Source organism: Misgurnus anguillicaudatus, chromosome 6, assembly GCF_027580225.2.
Source record: "Misgurnus anguillicaudatus chromosome 6, ASM2758022v2, whole genome shotgun sequence".
NCBI lineage: Eukaryota > Metazoa > Chordata > Actinopteri > Cypriniformes > Cobitidae > Misgurnus > Misgurnus anguillicaudatus.
The window spans coordinates 8,217,912-8,241,119 of record NC_073342.2 but is presented as its reverse complement, the minus strand read 5'-3'; the positions used below and the strand labels follow the sequence as shown (position 1 = coordinate 8,241,119).

Below are 23,208 nucleotides of genomic sequence, written 5' to 3'. Positions count from 1 at the left end.
GATACAACATTCCAGAACTTACCGAAAAAAACAACCCAGGGAAACAAGAATGTAGTGAAAGCCAGGTCACTATCACGTAGGAATTAGCAACATACACATTGACATCCTGTTACAAAGAAACAAATATCAGATACATATTCTATATCTCGTTATCAATAAAATAATTTAGACTGTTACTTTACCATGCAGAAAGCGATGTGCTATATGATTCTTAGGCAACAGTTCAACAAATAAAACAAATAAAATTCGTTCATTTGACATTTTTCCATCTCATTTTACTAATAAAAATGTATTTTACCCTTGGTTCCACTTTTTCTGACCACTTCTACCAAAAAACTTCTATGCTTTCACCTCATGCAATCAACTTTGTTATTATTACTCTGCTGCTGCAGTTGCCACCGTCTCAACGCTAACTGCCCCCTGCTGGGTCGGAGGACAATGCCAATGGCGGGGGAACAAATATGGGCGAGGCGACACGTGTCACTCCGCCAAGAAGTGTTGCCCCGCCCCATCGTCCAGGGTGCACCCTGGGGTTACTCGATCACACTGTCGGGGCTTATTTCCCGATAACTACCGGCTGCCTCTACATTATCCCTTACTTATTTAACACAAAATGGCAACTGTTAATCCATGTGCCTGGCTTTGGTTGTTTCTTTGCATCGCCGCAAAATCTCTTCTCTGTTTTGCTTCTCTTCTCCGTTTCTCTTCTCTGTAGCTTTAGCAGTTTGTGAAAAGATAACTCAAATTTCTTTTTTTTTCTTTTTTTCCCCAAATTTCTTGTTGAATCGATGTGTTCAATTAATCACACACCAGCTCTAATATTAGCCGCAGCACGCGCTTGCTGTGAGTGACTTCCGCATGACGTCATGCACCTCCCCCTCCTTAAAGTGACAGCGTATGGGTTCAAAATCAAACATGGATTTATTAACTATTTACCATAAAAGCAAGTGATAATAATTAAATAATTAAGATGGGGTTAATTCTTACGTGTCTAGTCTTACGTTAATTCTACGTTCTGGATTTGATTTAATCATGAATCAATATAGATAACATAAATGATCAAAATGTGATCATATAGCCCATACACGCGCACGCACGCACACACATCATAATTAATTTACAGCAACTCTAAATATGTAGTTAATTTATAGTTTTGTTTTTTTTTTAATATGTCTTAATTAAGGTATTGTTCACCAGGATTTATTCAACATGTAATAGTTAATAATGACTATTAAATAAGTAATAAGTAACTAATTGTTACTTAATCCAAACATTAGTATGCTATTAACTACTGATTAGTTAATCGCTCTTCTTTATTAGTTACCAGTAGTGATAAAAGTGTTAATGCAGCACTTACCATTTGTTCTGCATTACTTCCTGTGTAACTACCTATTAAGTATTGACCATTATTTTAAAGTGTTACCCCTTTTTTTATAAATTCTCGGCAGTTGGATTGCTTTCTTCTATTTAACAGTTTATAATAGTTATGCAACACACATATGTACAAGTATTATGTTATATACGGATGTTCTACTAGATGAGTGTGATAAATAAAAAAGTGGAATTTGTGTCATTAGTCATTTCTGATACTCAGGTGTTATTTAGAAGATCTGCTTAAATGAAGAGCAATGAAAATACTTTGTGTCTTATTGTATTAGAACCACAAGGTGGAGCTCGTGGACAAACAACAGACCTCAGAAGAAAACATAACATAAGTGAATGTAGATAAGACAATGGATGTCCAGGTGTGATTCTGTATCCAAGTATCTGTGACATTTACATCAGATTACAATACTGAAACCCAGTGGTTGTTGATGTTCCCAAACACTCATCTATGATAACCTGCACTGTAAAAAAAATCTGTAAAATTTACGGTGAAATACTGGCAGCTGTGGTTGCCAGAACTTCACTGTAAAAAATACGGTGACAATGTAAAGGACATTACGGTAAGCTTCATTCCCAGCTGTAAATTTCACAGTTTAAAACAGCTGCTTTTAAGGTAAATTACTATTAAAAACAAATATACTGTAAACTTGTTTAAGGTTAATTCCTGCTAAAAAAACATCAATAATGTGAAGCTGTTAACGAGAAACTACTGTGAAAAACAAAATATATTCTGTAAACCCCATTACATTCTTTCACTATGAAAAAAACATCACAACCGTATCATCTATCACATTATTTTACTGCTAATCAACATCAATAATGTGAAGCTGTTTACAGTAAACTAATGTGAAATACCACATATTCTGTTAACCCCATTACATTCTTTCACTATGAAAAACACATCACAACTGTATCATATATCACAGTATTTTATTGCAGTTTTCTTAAAGTTGTTGGTTACAGTCTGGAGAATGTTCAGAAAATCTAATTACAGCATAGTAATTGAAAAGACTGACTTCAGAACACTAATATAACATTTGCACAGTAGATCTATCCAATAAACACAAACTGGTGGCAAACACTAAATAAACTGTTTGTGTTTGTCAATTTACAAAAATAACAAACTTAAAGTGCAAGTCTGGAGTAATTTCAACCCAGGGTCTTTTTCGGCATAAAACAGGTCGACCAGCCCTTTGAGAACACTAATCTAACATTTGCATAGTTATTATTTGAGGATTTACAGTCGTTCCATCCAATAAACACAAACTGGTGGTACACACTTAACAAACTGTTTGTGTTGTACAATTACAAAAATAACGAACTTAAAGTATAAGTCCAGAGTAATTTCAACCTAGCCCTTTGAGAGACAGATTTCATTGATCAGTTTTATGATGCGATTTTGATTAGTTTGGCGCACTGCCCTTAGCACTGCAATGTTAGCGCTGTTTGAGCTGTTAGCACCGAAGACAGTCAAACTCTGATCAACGAAATATGTCTCTTGAAGGGCTGGTCGACCTTTTGTCATGTTGAAAAAAGACCCTGGGTTAAAATTACTCCGCACTTACACTTGAAACTGTATTATGAAAAATCACGATCACAAACACATCTTAAATGTACAGTATGCCAATTTACTTTAAATCCCGTAACACTTCACTAATGTAAAACTTACATTAAAATCTAAATTTGCAACTAGAATTTTCCATTTTCAAAATAATAAAGGTAGGCAATCAAAATGTACATCACAGTTTAATTTGTCTGTCTCCACTCATGATCAGCGAGATCAGCGATGAGGGTGAGGACTCTCGGGTTTACTGTCAGCTGCTTCTTGTTCTTCTTTGTTTTAACTTTTGTGCCCCTCTCAGCAGTGGCGGTCCTGGCTAGATTTACGCCCTGGGCGAACCATCCCTTGGCCGCCCCCAGAAAAAAAAGAATTACCCCCAAATCCCGCCACCAACATGTATTATTTTATTATATATAATCTTAAATACAAAAAGGTAACAAGAACAGAGAAAAACAAGATAAATAAATGTAATACAGTATATAAACACACACACACACACTCCTCATCAGACTCCACAACCATGTCTGTGGCTGCTGTTGAAGTATCTGACTCCTCATTTTTGCCAGTGGGTGCTCTAACTTCAAAATATTTCAGAAATGCCCCTGAATTTACAATTAAGATCCAATATGTAAGTTAGATACACTTACATCACACATGCATCAGTTACCCAATTAAAATGACCATAACACACATTAGTTTATAGGATGTTAACAAATGCTAAGCATACACTACAAATTATTTAAAAAGCTATATCACTGTGTAGCTTACAAAATGGCATGTCAATTTATATTATAAGTTATTTAAGTTCACATATAGCGTATAGCAATAAAAAATGACACAGTCAGGAGGTCTGTGTGAGTTTGCACTTGTTGTGTTGCAAACACAAACTAGACTGTGTGTTGCCTATGGGTGAATTTAGTTGCATGACATGGTGCCTCAATTGTAATAGTTGCTAGTTCAGCAAAACTAAAACAAAACAAAAAAACAGTCGTGTTCTGTGGCTAATAGCAACATATTAGCAAGAGAGCGAGGCTAATATAAATAACATTAGCTCGTAGAAATCGGCATACCTTTATCTGTTGCCCATTTTTCCTCATCTTCTTTTCTTATTTTTCTGATCTGGGCAACTTATGGCTTCTTTGGTCTTTTAATTTGATCCATGATGATGAAGACTCGACATCATTAACTTTGCATTACATTTTGCCAACAACAACGTCCGTTCGCCCGTCAATCAACCGGTGTCACGTGACGTGAGTCACGTAGATGACTGACTCTACAGATTTTTTTTCTCACAAAATCCAATTGATAACATGTTCGTAGGTATATGGGTCTATGTTAATTTTAGGAATGAAAAATAAAATGATTTTGGAAGCAGACGCAGCAGTTTGTGTTGTATGGCCTCTCTGGTCTGGGATCAGTCTATCCCTCACTCGCCCCCCTTAAGGCGAGCGAGCGTTTTGCAGTCGCAAGCTGTTTCCCCGCCCCTTTCTCCCATGCCTCTTCTGACACGCACACAACCTGTGTATGACTCTTAGCACTAACTTGAGATGGAAATGAGCGTTTGTCTAAAAAACCGCTTGGATTTTTTTTTTTTTTTTTTGAGTGCGCTCGTGCGCCCTCACATAGATTGCGCCCTGGGCATTCGCCCACATTGCCCATAGCAAAAACCGGCCCTGCCTCTCAGGGTTGATGTTGAAGAAACACCTTTGTGAACACAAACATTTAAATTAATATAGTGATTTGTTTTAAATGTGTAAATAAAAAGAAACAATGTGCATATGTCACGGCCAGGGGCTGGCTACTAACCCTAAAGCCACGCCCCTTCTCAACTTCCACCTCGAGGAGGTCCCCAAAGCCAACCCAATGACCAAACAACACGAGAGCAGGTAAGTATTAAAACAAACTTTATTTAAATATTAAAAATAACTGGGGAAATGGGGAAAGGGGCAATTAAAACTAGCTTCCTCTCTGCCTTCCAGACAGACCACAGCACGGGAAAGTGGCAGAAAGGGGAAGAGGGCAACGGGGGCTCCAGGGGCTGGTGACCCAAGTGTAGGGGGGAGGGGACGGGGGAACACAGGCTCCTGCCAATCCCGCTATCCGTGGCGCCCTCCTCTTCTCTCCTGGAGGCAAAAGACAAGCAGTGTGAATTTGGGATTTTATCTCTCTCTCTCTACTGTGGTACCTGTGTCACGTCGAGCCGATACTTCACTGCTCGCTCCACTGTGTGTTTCTCTCCACAGGGTTCGACTGGGACGCGAAGACTCGTTTAGCCTGGACCGGAATCGCCTTCGCCTGTCGGCTTGCTGATAACTCGTGGTAAGTGTGGTCTTTCTTCCACAGGTCACTCTCCTGACATTCACTCCCGTCTTGTCTCTCTCTTCACAGGCCACTTAGTCACAACGACACAGTTAGTGCAGCTTAATTACTTCTCACCTCTCTGCTGTTTACAGCTCGGGCGTGTGTGACTGTCCACAGTTCGTTCTACTGACGTTCACTCTCGTTCTCTCTTCCTTTACAGGCAGCTTGGACACAATAACACAGTTAGTGCAACTTGGATACTTCTCACCTCTCTGCTGTTTACAGCTCGAGCGTGTGTGACTGTCCACAGTTCGTTCTACTGACGTTCACTCTCGTTCTCTCTTCCTTTACAGGCAGCTCGGACACAATAACACAGTTAGTGCAACTTGGATACTTCTCACCTCTCTGCTGTTTACAGCTCGGGCGTGTGTGACTGTCCACAGTTCGTTCTACTGGCGTTCACTCTCGTTCTCTCTTCCTTTACAGGCAGCTAGGACACAAAGACACAGTTAGTGCAACTTGGATGCTTCTCACCTCTCTGCTGATTACAGCTCGGTCGTGTGTGACTGTCCACAGTTCGTTCTACTGACGTTCACTCTCGTCCTCTCTTCCTTTACAGGCAGCTTGGACACAATAACACAGTTAGTGCAACTTGGATACTTCTCACCTCTCTGCTGTTTACAGCTCGGGCGTGTGTGACTGTCCACAGTTTGTTCTACTGACGTTCACTCTCGTTCTCTCTTCCTTTACAGGCAGCTTGGACACAATAACACAGTTAGTGCAACTTGGATACTTCTCACCTCTCTGCTATTTACAACTCCGGGTAAGTGCGGCTTTTCCTCAGCTCGCTATACGGTGTTTTGGTCGACAATGCACGGGGGCGGGCTTACGACAGCTGGCCTGCACAGAAGGGCAAACGGCGACGATTTCCCCAGGGGGTGCCGGGGGCCAAAACCCTCTCGGCGAATTCGCTGGTCAGCAGGGGGGCGAACCGTCACACCGTCTCACCGGGCTGAGCGCTGCCCTGTCCTCAATGCCCGTAGGCCGATCGAATACCAGACAGGGGCGCCCCTTTGTAGAGACCACGGGGCGGCGGAACTCCTTCGCCCCTCACTCTGCCACAGATAGAACACACAGGTAAGTAGCAATATACAGGTACGTGTTTGTACTCACACACACACACTGCCAGCTTCCAGGTCTTCACCGCCGCACTCTGAAACTGTCAACACACAGACGGGGCAACTTCCACGGCCCACACCTTCACATTCACTTAAATCGCACACAGCATACAATAGTTAATGTTTACTCACAGCCATCAGCCTCTCCGTCTCTTCCTCAGTGGAGGGGATGATGCGGCACACTACAGGTGCACACACGAGACGCCCAGCGTCCTCCACTTCGCTAAGGGCAGATGGGGGCGATGACACTACGGCCGGGGCTTTTAGGTCTGCTGCTATGGCGATGTAATCCACTTATTCCTGCGGCTCACCTACCACGCTCGATCGGGGGTAGGGCCGCTTTCCTCTTCCTGGAGCGTTCAATAATACACAAGTTAGTAGCTATGTTTTCGGATCAAATCCAGAGCCAATACTCACGGCGGTCTTCTTGGTAAACAGTTTACAAACGGCTTCGTTTCCTTACTCCTTGGTTACTCCAAGCGTGTCACATTTACCGTTGTTTCCTTCTACCCACAGGGTTTCTTCTTACGGTAACATCCACTGAAAACTACGAGAGGGAAAGAGAGAGAGTGCAACCAACTGCCAACGTATAATGGATGAGCACAGCTCCGTACTTCAACTCACAACTAGCGCACCCAAACTGTGATTTACACTGCTCTAAAATACTCCTCTGTGTGCTGTCATCCTCCAATCAACCGGCGTTTCCCTTAAACGCCCACAGCTGCGCTCTATTTCGCTGATTACAGCCCTCGCAATGCTACCGGATGTCCGGTGTTTCCTCTTCCCGGTCCGGGCGGAAACATCCGGGCGGAACCAAAGTTTCCCGGCTTTCGGTTCCGCCCAAAAGATCGTCACCTTGTGACACATACACACACTTTACCTCTGAAGGAACTCAAGCGTGGAACCCAGATCTACTGGATAGTGGATGTTCAGGCAGTAGTAGCTACCAAACATCAAGCAGATTGCAGTGGTGAAGTTGGAAATTTGGTCGTTCACAATCTTGCCGTCTATGCTGAGCATGAACTGCCTTGCACCATAGCAGCAGGTTCCTGCAAAGAACAGCACATCAGCTATTACCATTCAATAGTGCAAATATAAAATGTTTTGAATGATGCACAATAACAGAACAGAGCAGACTGTTTTGTAGTGAATCACATTACATGATCTTTTACTTTCTCAGTACAAGCATTTTTAAAGCGTAACTCTTGCCAAGATGGGTGTGTTTGTGATTGTACACGAGTCAAACGTTCGGTTAAAAGCATAAATACGTCCGAAGCGCCACTTTTAAGCTTTTCCATGTTGTCGTTTTCTAGTCAAATGTCCTTTTGAATTGGAATAGTACGGCCACTACTATTTTGATACGTGATTGCTTCAAAATTGCTATTTTTAAAACACTAAGATGGCTCGACACAACATGAAACTTTGATTGAAGTATCATCAGTGTCTGTACACATGAACTCGAGCATTGAAAACATTGTTGGTGTACAAAGAGTTTACTAAAAAGAAAGGTTTTGAACAACTCACTTTTTGACTGGCAAGTTGGCGGCCTGGAGAAAAACCAAGTAAGTTGTTCAAAACCGTTCTTTTTAGTAAAGTATGTGTACACTAACAATGTTCTCAATGCTCAAGTTCGTGTGTAGAGACACTGATGATACTTCAAAGTTTCATGTTGTGTTGAGCCTTCTTAGTGTTTTTAAAATAGAGATTTTGATGCGATCATGTATCAAAATAGTAGTGTCCCCAAGATTCCCCATTCAAAAAGCCATTTGACCTGAAAACGACAACATGGACAAGCTTAAAAGTGGCACTTTGGACATAATTATGCTTTTAAACAAAAGTTTGACTGGAGTACATTCAGAACAGCACCCCAGGATGCATTTTGGTGCGAGTTACACTTTAAACTTGACCGTGTATTTTATGCAACATGTCAATACAGACCCCTTCAGTAAACTGGAATAAACTTACCACATACAATGATGCAAGGGGTCACAGGCAAGCCTTCCACTTGGACTTCATTTGCCAGGCATGTCTCCTCTACGTAGTGGAAGAGGTGCTCCTCTTTTTCATTGAAGTAGGAGAGAATAAGCAGCATCATATCCTTGATGTCACCTGAGCTGCCCTCCAACGGCCCTCTCAGAAATTTCAGCTTTATTGCAGTCTCCAAGACCCGTTTGGTCTTGTCTGCACAGACAGTTGTCATAAAGTTCAAAAGCCATTTTCCCTTTTTTTCTACACTATTGAGAAAAGTATCCTTAAGTGGTAGTCCTGTGAGCTCTAGGAAATGGATGGTCATCCCAATCTCTTCAAATAAAAAAGGCCATTCTTCTATTAGGTGTTGGAGATCTGTTCCTGTGTTTATTGCTTGACGTTGGGAGTAGTAAGTGCACTTCATAAGGGCTTTTACCTCTTCTGGACTGAAAGTATGCTGTTCACGAAGCATCTTCATTTTATCCTTCTTCTCCTGTTGGCTTTCCAATGTCTAACTGACTGGCATGAACTTCAAATTCCACTTTATGCAGCCATATGTGTCCTGAACAAATGCCCTTTGCTCAGCTGGGATTTCATCTGTGTCTGAGTCACCCGTTTCCGGTTTACGCCTCTTAATCCTTGATGCTGAAGGCCGCTTCACGTTGTCAATACGGGCTTGTAGCTGTTTGACTAGTGAGTGATATCCTGCTCCCACTACCTCACCTTCTATGACATCTTTTAGGGACTGTGGATACTTGGCAACAATTTTTTTGGCAACTTCTGTAGACTCTAGTTTACTTGGAGATGCACAAGTGTTCATCATTGCAGAGACAACAATCCGGATCATTTCACGCCGTAAACGTGGGCTTGGCCTTTTCCCTCTCTCCAAGCACTGCATCAAGTCTTCAGGAAATGTTCCCCATGGAATCTGAAAGCTGTCAACCCAATCTGCAGTTCTAATCAGATTGCTGGTTGAGGTGCAAGGTGAGAGTGAGGAGTGAGTGGAGTTAGAAGAGGTGAGAGGTGAGACTGAAGGACTGACAGCTGACTGGCTGTGGGTTTCAGGGCTCTGAACTGTAAAACAAAAATAATAAAATTAAAGGTGTATTAAACTGATTGGTGGTCTGTGTACCATTAGTTCATTTGATATTCAGAATTGCAAATGAAATATCAAACAGATGAAAATCTTCTGCCTAGAGAAGATCTAAAATTTCTATCATAGAATCTGCTCACTGTTCTGACGAGAATATGATGGAAGATGATTGAAATGTAATGTGTATAAGCCGCAGAGATATAGATTTTTTTGCAAATTTTGTGTAGAAATTGTGGCTTATAGTCGGGAAATTACGATATGTGAAGTATACATGGTGGTCTATCCAAAGTCACCAGCGTTGTTGGCATAAGGCAGCAGTTTTCAAAATCAAATTTGCACCTGTGCTCGTTTTTCAACATGTTTTTTTTTCTGTGAGCATAAAAACTAATGTTTGGTATTTCTATTGAATATCAAATGAACAAATGGTGATTGAACCATTGATATATGTTCAAGTAAATTCTGTTGATTTGTACTTACTGGTTTGTTTACATGCAGCAACCAATCTTCTCGCTTGTATTGGTCGTAAAACTGATGCAAGATCAGCCTCCTGTAAAAAGTGAAAATCCTCAGTGGTCTCAACCCCCAATGATTGTAGTGTCTCCTCCACAAGGTTTAGAATTGGGTCTGGGAGGTCTGGCAACACCTTAGTAATGGAACTTCTGATGTTGTTTTGCTCTGAAATATCCATTTCTAAGAATGAAAAAGTAAATTAAGTTCAGTTTACATAAGAATGAAAGACCATAGAAAGGCATTCATTATTGTGACAGCACACTGTGTTTCAATGGAACCAATTGATATCCATCCTTCTGGTAAGATGGCAATGGATAGAAATCAGTTAAGTCAATGATGTTCAGACAGTGCATCCTTTCATTGTCCTTTTTAATGGAGTACATATGGAAATGAGCTAAGAACTCAGCACTGTACACTGACACAATAAAATGAATAGTGTCATTTTTCATCAAAATAAGCACTAGTTCACCAAACTCCACGTTAGCCATATTACCAGTCACAAGGAATTGTCCTTTTTTGTACAATGTTCCCTTATAAGACATTTCTACTGTGACCTGTGTGTCAATATCAGTGAAGCCAAACTGTCTGACTGCATCTTGAATGGCTTGACTGTAGAGTTCCAGGTAACATGGGGAACTGTCTTTGACTTGCAGGACAACTTGGCCAAGTGATCCTGCTGAGAGGTAAGCCTGCAGCACTTGATGTCTTTCGGACAGAGTAAAGCAGAGGTTTTTGAAATTCTTTAAATTCCTTGCACATGTCTTGAAATAACTGTGCTTGCTCTCAAATCTCATCGTCCAGAGTCTGATCAAAGGGCCAAATTTCAAAATGAGTGCCGGATAATGACGTAAATAATGATGCTTGGGTTTCAGCTTAGTGTTTGGGAACAGAGCTTTTCTTGACTCTAAATATTCTTGAATTAGAGCATCAAGAAATGCAACCTGAGGCACAGAGATTTTCTGAGCGCATACCATGTCCACAATGTCTTTTAGCTGCAGAATCAACTGCCAAACATCATCAGCTGTGTCTTTCACTAGGTCACCAATTAAAAGGGGCAGCAGCCTCAGAAAATTCCAGTTCTGTATGGCCTGTCCTAACAGTTTCTTTGATAGAGGCTTGACTGTACACGGCTTTGTAGAAGCATCAGATGCACAGTATTTGAACTGATTAATGCGCCGATTCAGAGTGGGGTAAGTGAACCATTTCTTTGTCTTTACGAAATACTTAAGACACAGTGCAACATCATAGGACAAAATGCCCTCAAAGATGTCATGGCCTAGACAAGGTGGCAGACCTGGCTGACAAACATGAAAGTAATTTAAAGAGTTGAAAACTGACCTGAACTTCACTCCTTCTGATGTATCTTCAGTCTGGAGGCGCTCAATGGCAGAATCGTACTTCTCAATGGTGCGCTCTGGTCCACACAGATTTGGATCATCACCCTGAAATTCAGATCGAGTTATGAGACAGTACCGACAAAAATATTGAGAACAACTGAAATTTTCAGAAAAACCACCAATGCAATGCGAGCCCAAATTATCGCCAGCAATGCAATACAAGGTCCCTCTGACTACCGTTTTATGAGATGTCACTATCCCATTCTCCTCCAATTCTTTCAAGTCGCCTAGAAATTCAGAGAACACCTTAGCATGACCAAATTCTTTGAAATCTTTCTCTCTGCACAATAAAACAAGTGACATGTGGTCTGTGTCAGACCGTACATGAAGTGGCAGATTAGCAACAGACACATAAACAGCTAATACTTTATGTTTGGTCTTTGCAGAGCCTAGAGGATTAACAACTTCAAAGGCATCCTGGTATAGCACTAACTTTAAACAGGATGGGTTTTGCACAAAAAAATCTTTGTTCTTAAATATTTGACCATCACTAATGTCGCTTAGAACATCCACAGAAGTCTCAGTCGAGTGCGCTCCTGATACACAACTCAACCATAGATCAGACTCTAACAAACATTTTAAAGTCTCCCTCACTGGAACATAATAGGCAAACCTGTCTCTCCGATTCTCATCTCTTCCTAAAAACAATTTCTTAGGCTCAATAAAGTTGAACATTTTTTTGAAAGACTGCGTTCTTGAGTATGCTGTCCTCATCGGCCCTGTATGACATGCAGAAAACAGATCGAAACCTTTAACAGACTCACAAACTTTGGTGATGTCCTCATCTGACAATGGTGTCTCATTTTTTTAACAATGAACTAAGTTTACTCAAAGTATATGTCTGACCCAAGTCGTGAATGTTTTGCATCTCCTCAACAATATTCTGAATGGTCGAAGCAGGTAGCATAAACTGCCCCTGTAATTTTAAGTAAAACAAACTGACATTTCTGAGAAAAAGATCACTAAAATTTTCTGCTATATCCATATCACCTTCATCTGTCTCTACCTCATTCACTTGAGGGCCAAAGCTATCTGATTCAGTTACAACAGTTGCAACCGATGACTGAGATGCAGATTCTCTGTACAAGTCACTGATACTGCCATCTGAAAAATCTCGGTGTTTCCGCGACATGTGAGATGTAAATGAAGATTTGATATTGAAAACACCTTTGCATCCAGTCACTGGACAACCTACTGCACATCCTTCAGCAATATGTTCCTTCAAGTGTGTTAACAGATCCTTGATCTCTTGACATTGGTGTTCACACAATGCAACTGGGCATCTATAAGTATTAACAACAGCCCTAACACTAACAGGGGCAGCAGGTACGTTATGCTTGCGGTAGAAATGTGCCTTAAATGCTCCATATCTGACAAATGCCCTACCGCAACCGGCACCACAACACTTAAATAAACAATGTGGTTCATTTCGATGCAATTTGCAATGAAGAACATAACCTTTGATTGTCTTCACTGACTTTCCACAGAAATTGCAATTCAACATTTCAAGCTATATTTAACTTCACTGTGAGGGCAATACAAAACTTGAGATGCACCATGATAAGATATTCGTGATGTAGCAAACTTCAACAACAACAAAAAAAAACAGTAACTTTAGCAAAAATGTAAGGTTATCTCTCGAATAAATTTTTTTTCCTCACCAAAGCAGGACATTCAATACAACCATCCGGACCGAGCAGCACTAGCTAAACAAAGTGAGCCCTGCCACTGAACAGAAAAAGGCGCAATTCTTCTAGTTAAAAGAGTCAACCGTTACCTGGCTATTTTCAAAAAACAATGCTGGCATATGATAGGTTCAAATATAGGTGGTACAAGATATCCAGTATTCACAGAAGCGAGGGAAAATTATCAATGTGGTTCGTTCATCGTGACAAAGTTTGCAATAAAGAATAAGCTTCTAAATGAATCTGTCACGGCCGGGGGCGGACCCGAATAGACTAAAGGTCACGCCCCTCTCAACTCTTCCACCTCGAGAAGGTTCCCAAGACCACCCCAATGACCAGACAGACGAGTAAACTATCGTTAAAATAATCTTTATTAAATATTTAAAAGGAAAGGGGGAAAGGGGAAAGGGCAATTTAAAACTAAAATGTCTCCTCTTCGCCTCCAGGGCCACTTGAGGGAAAGACTGGGGACAGGGGCTCCTTTGGGGGCTCTGGCCCAACAATCCGTGGCGCGCTCCGCTTCTCCTGGAGGCAGAATCAAATATCAGTCAGACAAGGGTAAGGTACTTTGTTACTAGTCGCTGTTCGTTCAACACGGGACCTTCGTTGGAACGGTAAGTGATGGCTATGGCCACAGGTCAAGTTCACTCCACAGGTTACGTTACTCACAGTACTGGAGGATCTTCGTTCCCACACAGAGCTCCCCCGGCACAGGTAGGTAATTGCTACGAGTACAGAACAGTTTCACTTCACAGGTTATATTACTCACAACACTGGAGATCTTCGCTCACACGGAGCTTCACTTGCACAGGTAGGTAACTGCTATAAGCACAGAACAGGTTTACTTCACAGGTTACGTTACTCACAGCACTGGGGATCTTCATGCACACAGAGCTTCACTTGTACAGGTAGGTGATTGCTATAAGCACAGAACAAGTTTACTTCACAGGTTACGTTACTCACAGCACTGGGGATCTTCATGCACACAGAGCTTCACTTATACAGGTAGGTGGTTGCTATAAGCACAGAACAGGTTTACTTCACAGGTTACGTTACTCACAGCACTGAGAATCTTCATGCACACCGAGCTTCACTTGTACAGGTAGGTGATTGCTATAAGCACAGAACAGGTTTACTTCACAGGTTACGTTACTCACAGCACTGGGGATCATCATGCGCACAGAGCTTCACTTGTACAGGTAGGTGATTGCTATGAGCACAGGACAGGTTTACTTCACAGGTTATGCTACTCACAGCACTGGGGATCTTCATGCACACAGAGCTTTACTTGTACAGGTAGGTAATTGCTATAAGCACAGAACAGATTTACTTCACAGGTTATGTTACTCACAGCACTGAGGATCTTCATGCACACAGAGCTTTACTTGTACAGGTAGATAATTGCTATAAGCACAGAACAGATTTACTTCACAGGTTATGTTACTCACAGCACTGAGGATCTTCATGCACACAGAGCTTTACTTGCAAACAGTGGATTTTCGCTACAGTGTTGGTGCACCGTATTCCTTCGCCCATCCACTCAGGCTGTCCGGGCGTCGTAGGGACTCGTGGGTCCGATGACACAAAGCCGAACGCTTCCCAAACTCCCCCCTCCTTCTTCCACGACCGGGGTCACGAGTTGGGGCGAACTCTCGTCGGGGCTCCGCTCACCACGAGCTTCTGTTGGAGAGGTCAATACACACACCGCTACAACCCACAGTCCGCACGGTACACTCTTGGTAATACTCACTGGGTTTCACCACTGTCTGCTCTATGGATGAACCAAGCTCTCGTTGACACACCCCGGGCACAGGGCTCAATTTTCTCGCTCTCCTTAGGACCCAGGCCACAACAGATGTCGTCGTCTCGTGACTCGTCGGAGGCTAGGCAGTTTGAACGCTGCAAGCACAGCATACACACAGCAAGTAAAACGTAAACACCATCAATCCGTGTAACTCACCCACAGCACTCTTATACACTTCACGTGGTTTTTAAATCGCCCTTGCCACCTGGCTACGACGACCTCGAGAGGAAGGTTGGGCAATAGCTGGACCGCCAATGAGGGTGAGATGTGTGTTATTTACAGGCCCGGTGTGTTGATTATCACTCCTCTGGCTCACCTGTGCTTCTGTTTTCCCACAGGGCCACTATTCTGCTGGTGAATGGTGCTTCCTACCAGATGCTTCGTCCGTGCTTCCGGTCAACCCGCGGCTCGCCCACGCTCTCCTCTCCAGTGGGGCCAGGGACCTCAAAAACACAAAGGAACACACCAAACAACTCTTCGTACAAGTATTGCACAGATAATTACCACAGCTGTTACTCACGCTTAGTTGTCAACAACTGTTATTAGCTACACTCTTGATAGCTCTGTGTCCACTCTTTCTCTGATGAAATCCCTCAGTATTCCTTCGTCAACTGACTGTCCCTCTTCCTCTTTTCCCCAGATACACAATCCAGCCAGCGTGGTCCGTCTGCAAAGCAGCAACACAACGTATACAAAGTACACCACAAGCACACCGTTTGAAGTCTTCAAAGGTGTTTTTATACACTGACTCTTCTCCTTGTCAGCCTATTAGCAACCGCTGTGTAAATTATCCCCACCTGCGCGCAATCAGGCTTAATTTTGACTTCGGGGAAACCCCGGAAATGAAATGTGGAAGACGGGTTCCGCCCGTCGTCGGTTCAACCAAGGATGTGGAAGACGGGTTCCGCCCGTCGTTGGTTCAAAACATCACCTGTGACATATACACCGACTTTGCACAGAAATAACAATTCAACATTTAAAGCTACATTTAACTTTGAGGGCAACACAAAAATGTTGAGATGCACCGTGTTAAGACATAGCAAACTTCAACTCACCTAAAACAAAAAGAAAACAACCAAGTTTCGAGTAACTTTTTAGTAAAACTTTGTTCCTCTAAAAGACTTACTGTCGATGGTCAATACAACCACCCGGATAGAGTACCACAACTAACGTTAAGCACTGTCTGCCACTGAATGAGAAAAAAGGCGCAAACGTCTAATGTCACGCCTAACATTTGAAAACACTGCTGAGGGTTCAAATCCCTGGGTACAAGACGTATTCCCAGAAGCATGGGAAACAACTCGAATAAACAATTACAATGTCTGAACTGCACGACCCAAAGAACACGTTAAGCATGGTACATCGCAATGTTAGCCTAATGTATATATGAGCCTACGTATCACACCAGCAAGTTGGGTTAGCTAATAATATAATCACTAACTTACATGAAGAAAAGCAGCGCAGTGAGGTAGAATTATAAGGACAAAAAATACATATATTACCTTTGTCTGGTCTTCTTGTCCGAGTCGAGATGCTTTTCTTTTCTCAGCGTCTTTTCAGTCTGCACACGGAGCCTCGCGCCACGGTGGTCTAAGCGTGTGTAGCCTCAAACTTTCTTTCGAGGCGTCTTTCGAGGCACCTGCTTCAAACAACGTATTTACGGTCTCTCCTAATAATATGGCTTTAATAAATGAGATTTTTAATAATAAATTCCAGTGTCACACTATTTTGATGCCAAAGTGAAACGTTTCTCACTTCGAAGGCTGCATCCTCCGGATATCGCATATGCAGGCTGCATACGCCATCACATACCTTGACGAAGGCTATTTGCCGAAACGTTGGTTAAAATAAAATTATTTTGCAAGTGAGCGTGCAGTCAATTTTTTTGCTATATATTTGCATACGCCATCAAACCTGGTTTATTTAAATGAACTAAGCATTACATTCGCAAGTCATAAGCATATTACAACAATTTACGATTAACTACGAATATTTTTCAACTTTATAATTGTTAATATACACTGAAATAAGGCAGTTTAGATAACGTATGCAGCCTGCTATGCGTTTCTCGTATTGAGAAACGGCCATTAAGTCATCATGCTTACTGCTTCAAACTGATTTTCTCAATTGCTAAAACACTAAACCCTATTGTCTGAACCAAATGCTCAGTTGCCTGAACCCACTGATTGAATCAGTCACTCTTTTGGCAAAACCATAAGCACAAATCCCTGCTGAAAAAACAGCATCAAACCAGCATGGGAATTATGCTGGTCTATGCTGGTTTAGCTAGTGGTCACAGCATACCAGCACCAAAACACAACATATGCTGGTATGGCCAGCATGAGATGCTGGTGCTAATGCTGGTTTAGCTGGTCGTAATGCTGGTTTGTTGCTGGTTTAGCTGGTGCTAATGCTGGTGCTAATGCTGGTTTTATGGTTTAGTGTTCACTAGCAAACCAGCACCAAAACACAACATATGCTGGTCTTGCTGGTATGCTGGTTATTTCAGCAGGGATTTTCTTTAGACACAAATTGCCAACACATTTTCATTGTGATGCACCCGTGCTGCATAATGGTGAGCACAGGTGACAAAAGTCAAGGGCTGAATCCGAAATCGCATACTTACTGTGTAGGTACTGAATTTCATTGGGTACCTACTTAACGTGCGCTAAGGCAGTATGTACGTTCACGTTAAGTATGTACAGCATTCGCCATGTTGACGTTATCATGTGACATGACGTAGTAGACTTGTTCGAGTTCATGCGGAACCACAAGAACCGACAGGAGATTGACATCACAATACCGCGAGAGCAACTCGAAATCAGACTTCTCCGTATGATTTCTGGAATCGCTCTCACGGTACTTTGATGTCATCCAGCTGTTGGTTCTTACAGCGGTGCATAAACTCAAACAAACCTATTAACAGATATGAAAACGTATGCGTGTGTATGAGGGACAGGTGCACTAACACCTGATTGCATAAGTAACTTGATCTGTAACAGTGTTACAGATATATTACACATTATTTTGTAGGGGACAAAATAAGTAAAACAAGCAGCTTGTAATTTAATATCTATTGTCAGATGACAGCTGTGCTTGAATACAAACTAGACAATGCAGGCAATGTGATTATATACATTTTAGTGAAGCAATCTCTTGTATTTACTTAAAACAACAGGAAACATGAATAAAAAATGAATGAATAAAACGATCACAATAAATGAAAACGTATTGAAGTGAATCCCATATGAAACAAAACTTTATTCAATTGTATTTTTCTAACAAACCATCACATATTTACTGCCATCTCAACACAGGTGTGATAATTCTACAGCTTTATTTTCATGAATCAGCTGAGCACTTTGTGGTAAATCCTGGCCGGTCTGTGCGTGAAGTCAGGGTGCTGAGGAACAGTCCTGTGTAACGTATCAAAATCACCCGATTGGTTGGTCTCCGGTCGATTGCTTTGCTTTCCCGTGGCATCATGGGAAAGCTGGGATAGAAGTGTCCATCCGATGCACGCTTCAGAATCGGGGCGGACTCAGTAGGGCATCCGGGGATTTCTCGCCTACTGATTTTATGAATACTGAGGATTCGGACGTACTACTCTGTTCTCGTGCTGTTTCCCTTAGGCTACTACATTTTCAGTAAGTAGGCGGTTTCGGACAATACTTACAGTTTTTTACAATTGTTTACACACTAAAATATAAATTTCCACACAATTTGCAAAATTCTACTCAAATGAGCAAAACACCTCCACAGATTTGCACAACATAACACACAATGTTTGCTTTACCCTTTTTGCAAAACATAACACACAGTGATTTGTAAAACTTTACACACATTTTCACACCTTATACACAGATAACGATTGTGAGGTTACTTCCTTGTCATTACAAAGCTCTGGATTGCCAATTACCACACTAATGAATGAATTGGATAGTCACATCCACCAAGTGTGGAAGCACACACATGTTCTAATTTGAAAACGCAGCACTCAGGTGTGCAATAAAGGCAACTTTAATAAAAATGGAAAGACTAAAAGAAGAAGAAAAAGAAGAAGAAGAAGAGAAAGAAATGTTATTGGACACAGGGCAATCACCAATGTGCCAGGGCAGCGAGGGGTAACATCACCCTTTGCGCTGCTATTACAGTTTTTTCTAATTGCTAACACACTAAAATGACATGAACAGCACAACTATTTACAGTTTTTTACGATTGCTATGACAGATTTTTCAATACTTTTAACAAGTTTTCAAAACTCTTAACACAGTTAGCACTACATCCACCTGTGTAAGCTATACTATTAACACATTTCTTGTTGCTTTAACACAAAATGCATACAATTAACACAAATTTAAAATGCTTTAACTTCTTTTACAGACAAGCTCAAACAAGACCAAAACAATAGATTTTAATGTCAAATTTACAAATGCTTTAACACAGCATGTCAAAACAGATAACATCATGTGCTAAACCTCACTTATAGTCAAAGTAAACAGCTGTTTATATGATGAATTGAAACATAAATATATCCCCTGTATTTTATTCCATTGGGATTGAAAAACAATTTATTGTACCAATGCAAATATATAAATCACAGCTGATTCCCACCTAGGAAACACACTCAGGTTCTTTCAATTGCATGCCTATATGGTATACAACAAAGTAAAGGAGGGCCTCTATAGGTTGATCTTGTGTGGAAAAGGAACAATATGAGCAACACAAAAATAAGATATATGTCTGCACGAGCCAGCGGAAGACCACCAGGACAAGGGAGAGGTTTTTCTCTAGTCCCACCTGGATGCAATAGATGGTGCATTCCCAGACATCACACTTGAACACTGTCAGAGGTGGATAAGACATGGCAAAAGGTTCTTCACAAGATGCCTTGCCAGAGAAAAATCAGGTGTTATGTGAATGAGAACATGTGGCCAAATAGAAACGCAATAGATTAGATGATGAGATTTTCTTTTTTACTTTATTCTTCAGTGGCTTTTTCTGGTTGTATTTGTTTATTTTTACTTTTTTACTGTAAAAGGAAGTAATATTGACTATGTTTGTTATCTTGCAGTAATGTCCTGTTGTAAATACTGTAAAGTCTTTACTGCAACAATTCTACTTTTTTTCATAAACTGTACTCTAAGATGAATGATTCATTTTTGTCTTGAATTGCTGCAGCAAAACAAACATAATGAATGCATTTACTAAACCCAACTAAACAAAACTATAAAAAAGTTTTCCAAAAAAAAACTATAATCTATAGTCTATAATCTACTACAGTCTATAAGGACAGATTTACACATAAACTTATGCAGTTTTTGTTTTTCCATCTTATGTTTGTGTTTTTTATGACATTGTGTTATGATTGACTAAATGTTTCTGTTGGAAGAGAACATGTGTTGGTGATCTGGTATAACTAGTTGATTCTGAAACATGTTTAGAGTGTTTTTGTAAACAGTGTGAGAGTTTAGTTTACAATAGGGCTTTTCACACCTGAAATTGTTAACCCTGGGTTATTCTAAACCCAGGGTTAACGGAATCCTGGGTTATTTTTTTCATGTTTCACACTGTTCAAACTTAACCAGGGGTTAAGAGATAACCCTGGGTATTCATAATTTGACGTTTCACACTGAGCATTCCTAAACCCTGGGTCAGGAGTCTCCAACCCAGTTTCAACACACCTGTCTGTAATTATCAAGTCTTGATTAGCTACTTCAGCTGTGTTTAATTAGGGTCATAACATTCTAACCCTGCTTCGTTTCACACTGCATGCGTTTGGCACCACAATGCAGGGTTAACACCACAAATGCGGTGCTAACCCTGCTCCAGAGCAGGGTTTCATAACCCTGGGTAAAAAGCGGTGCTAACACCGCTTTCAAATTACAGGTGTGAAACGCTCCTTAACCCAGGGTTAAAAGCGGGGTTTAGAATGAAGATAACCCAGGGTTAAGCGCAGTGTGAAAACCCCTAAAGTGTGATTTTGAGGATAAAATTAACTGTTTTGCCAGTTGTGTGTTTTAGGTGTGTTGGTGCGTTAAGAGTTTAGAAAATTTGTTAAAAGTGTTGAAAAAAGTGTCATAGCAATTGTAAAAAACTGTAAACTGACACACAGAGAGCAACACCTCTTCTCAAGTATCCAAAAGTCTAAACACATTTTCTGCTTTACACACATTTTGCAATTCACATTGGCACTTTTTAAATGCACTGAACACGGTTCTCTGCACAAGACACAACAATCTGACATAAAGTCACATGTTTGCCTTTTCAAAACACTACCATTCAAAATGACACTACACGAGCTAAATGGCCAATATATGTGCCATCTGCCCAAACACCTGAATGGTTAATTGTTAACACTTCAATCAGGGTGTAACTAAAAAAAGCCAACGGGAACGTCATTGGCCACAGAGCCATTATAGATGTTCCTGGCTAACGTGATGGGAACATCACAATGTGTGCTGCCATCTCCATTAGGGATGGTGTCCTCCACCGTCATGCCAACCTTGGACCATACAACACAGCCCATATTCTCACATTTCTAGAAAGACTCCACAACATTCTCATACCATCAGAGTGTATGAATGATGCAGACCAAAGAAACTGGTATGTTGTAGTATGGCACAACGTGAGCTTTCCTCGTGCAGCCCCAGTCCAAAACTGGTTTGCTGACTACCAGCCCTTTGTGCGCATGCCTCTTTTGCAGGCTATGGAAGAGGCATGTGATGGGATTGATGTTGGTGCAATTTAGGGATGAATAAGGCGCTCAAGGCGCTTCTTCCCTCGATGTCTGGCAAGGGAATATATTGCCTGTGATGTGGCGTTGTGACTTGTTTGGTGGAAAAAAAAATCAACAGCATGTGTGTGTATCTGCAAATATTTCTGTGCATGTGAACATATTTTAGTATTATGGCAAAGCATACTAAAGAAAAGTGCACTTTTCATTATGCCCAACTGTGTGTAGTTGGTTAGACAAAAATCTGGTAATATGAATGAAGTGTGTTCCAATTTGTGTCAAAGTTTGATTTTGATAATGTTATATGTAGTTTAGGTTGGAGTGCTTCATTTTGCAGGATATATGTGGTATTTTGCTATTTGGGTGTGTGGTTTTGTAAATTGTGTTAAGTTTTTTGATAAAACCAGACTAGTTTGCAAAATTGTGTGTTAGCAATTGGAAAAAACTGTACACAAAATGGGGTCCTCCACCACCATGCAAATATGGAATCCTATAATGCAATCTAATACTTGCATTTCTTTACAGATTGCACAAGATTGTCACAGCATTAAACCAAGTGGACCAGATGTGGTACATTGTCTTTTCGAACAATGTCTCATTCCATCGTGCTGCTCTGGTCCAGAATTGGTTCCATGAGCACCCTGAATTTGAAGTCTTATACCTTCCCCCATACTGAATCCAATAAAAGAGCATGGTGGTGGAAGGTATATGACATGTGGCCCTATGACCGTGTGCCCCTCATTCAGGCCATGGAGGAGGCCTGTGATCATATCGAAGCAGCTTCTGTGCAGGGGTGGATTCGTCACATGAGGCGATTCCTCCAACGGTGCCTTGCTAATGAAGACATAGCCTGTGATGTGGATGAAATCTTATGGCCTGATGCAGCCAGACGGAGAGATGATGAATAGTTACAGTATACTTGTTTCTTTTACAGAAGTTTTTCTTCAGAGTCAAAGTGTATGTACTTCATGCATTATTTTTTATTTGTCTACAGATGTTATTGGTTTCAATGATTTCATTGTTGGTTGATTACTATAACTGACAATACTGTAAGTATTGAAATAAATAAATGAAATATTCAGTCTGCAGCATCAGTGTTGTGCAGTGCTTGTTAAGTTTATAGTAGGCCTATTTGTGTACATTCTCCCCTTATCTCAAACTAATCATGAAGATTGTTGTGGGTTTGTCACAATTTTTTATCTAAATTATCCCTTACATAACAATGTCTGGACAAAAATCTAGCACATGCTATCTCCTAAAATATTTTTTTTACAAATGTGTTTTTTATTTATCACAGCAGTGTGAAACTGGCTGCAATAGTGTCTGATCATTGAGGACTGTGTTGGTTGAAATGAAAACTAATAGCATTTTCACAAATATGTGTATATGTTTTGACTGAAGTGTGTATGTTTTGACTTAAACGTGTCATTTTGCAAACAATCTAGGAATTATGCAAATTGAGTGTGGTGTTTGGATAACTGTGATTATATTTTGATAAAAAAAACCCAGTTTTCAAAATTGCGTGTAAACAATTGAAAAAAACTGTAAGTACACGTGCCTCTGAATCTCGCGAGAAATAGTCCAAAATC

General features: G+C 41.0%; 1 long non-coding RNA gene across 1 annotated transcript; it reads right to left on the bottom strand.

Annotated features, from left to right (window-relative positions):
• Positions 1 to 9,982: 9,982 nt before the first annotated feature.
• On the bottom strand, positions 9,983 to 16,909 carry LOC141364163 (uncharacterized). The gene is made up of 3 exons (XR_012369814.1): positions 16,386 to 16,909; positions 11,336 to 11,439; positions 9,983 to 10,177 (listed from the first exon to the last, which is right to left on the bottom strand). It is a non-coding gene; the product is annotated as an uncharacterized lncRNA (long non-coding RNA).
• Between the last annotated feature and the right edge of the window lie 6,299 nt (positions 16,910 to 23,208).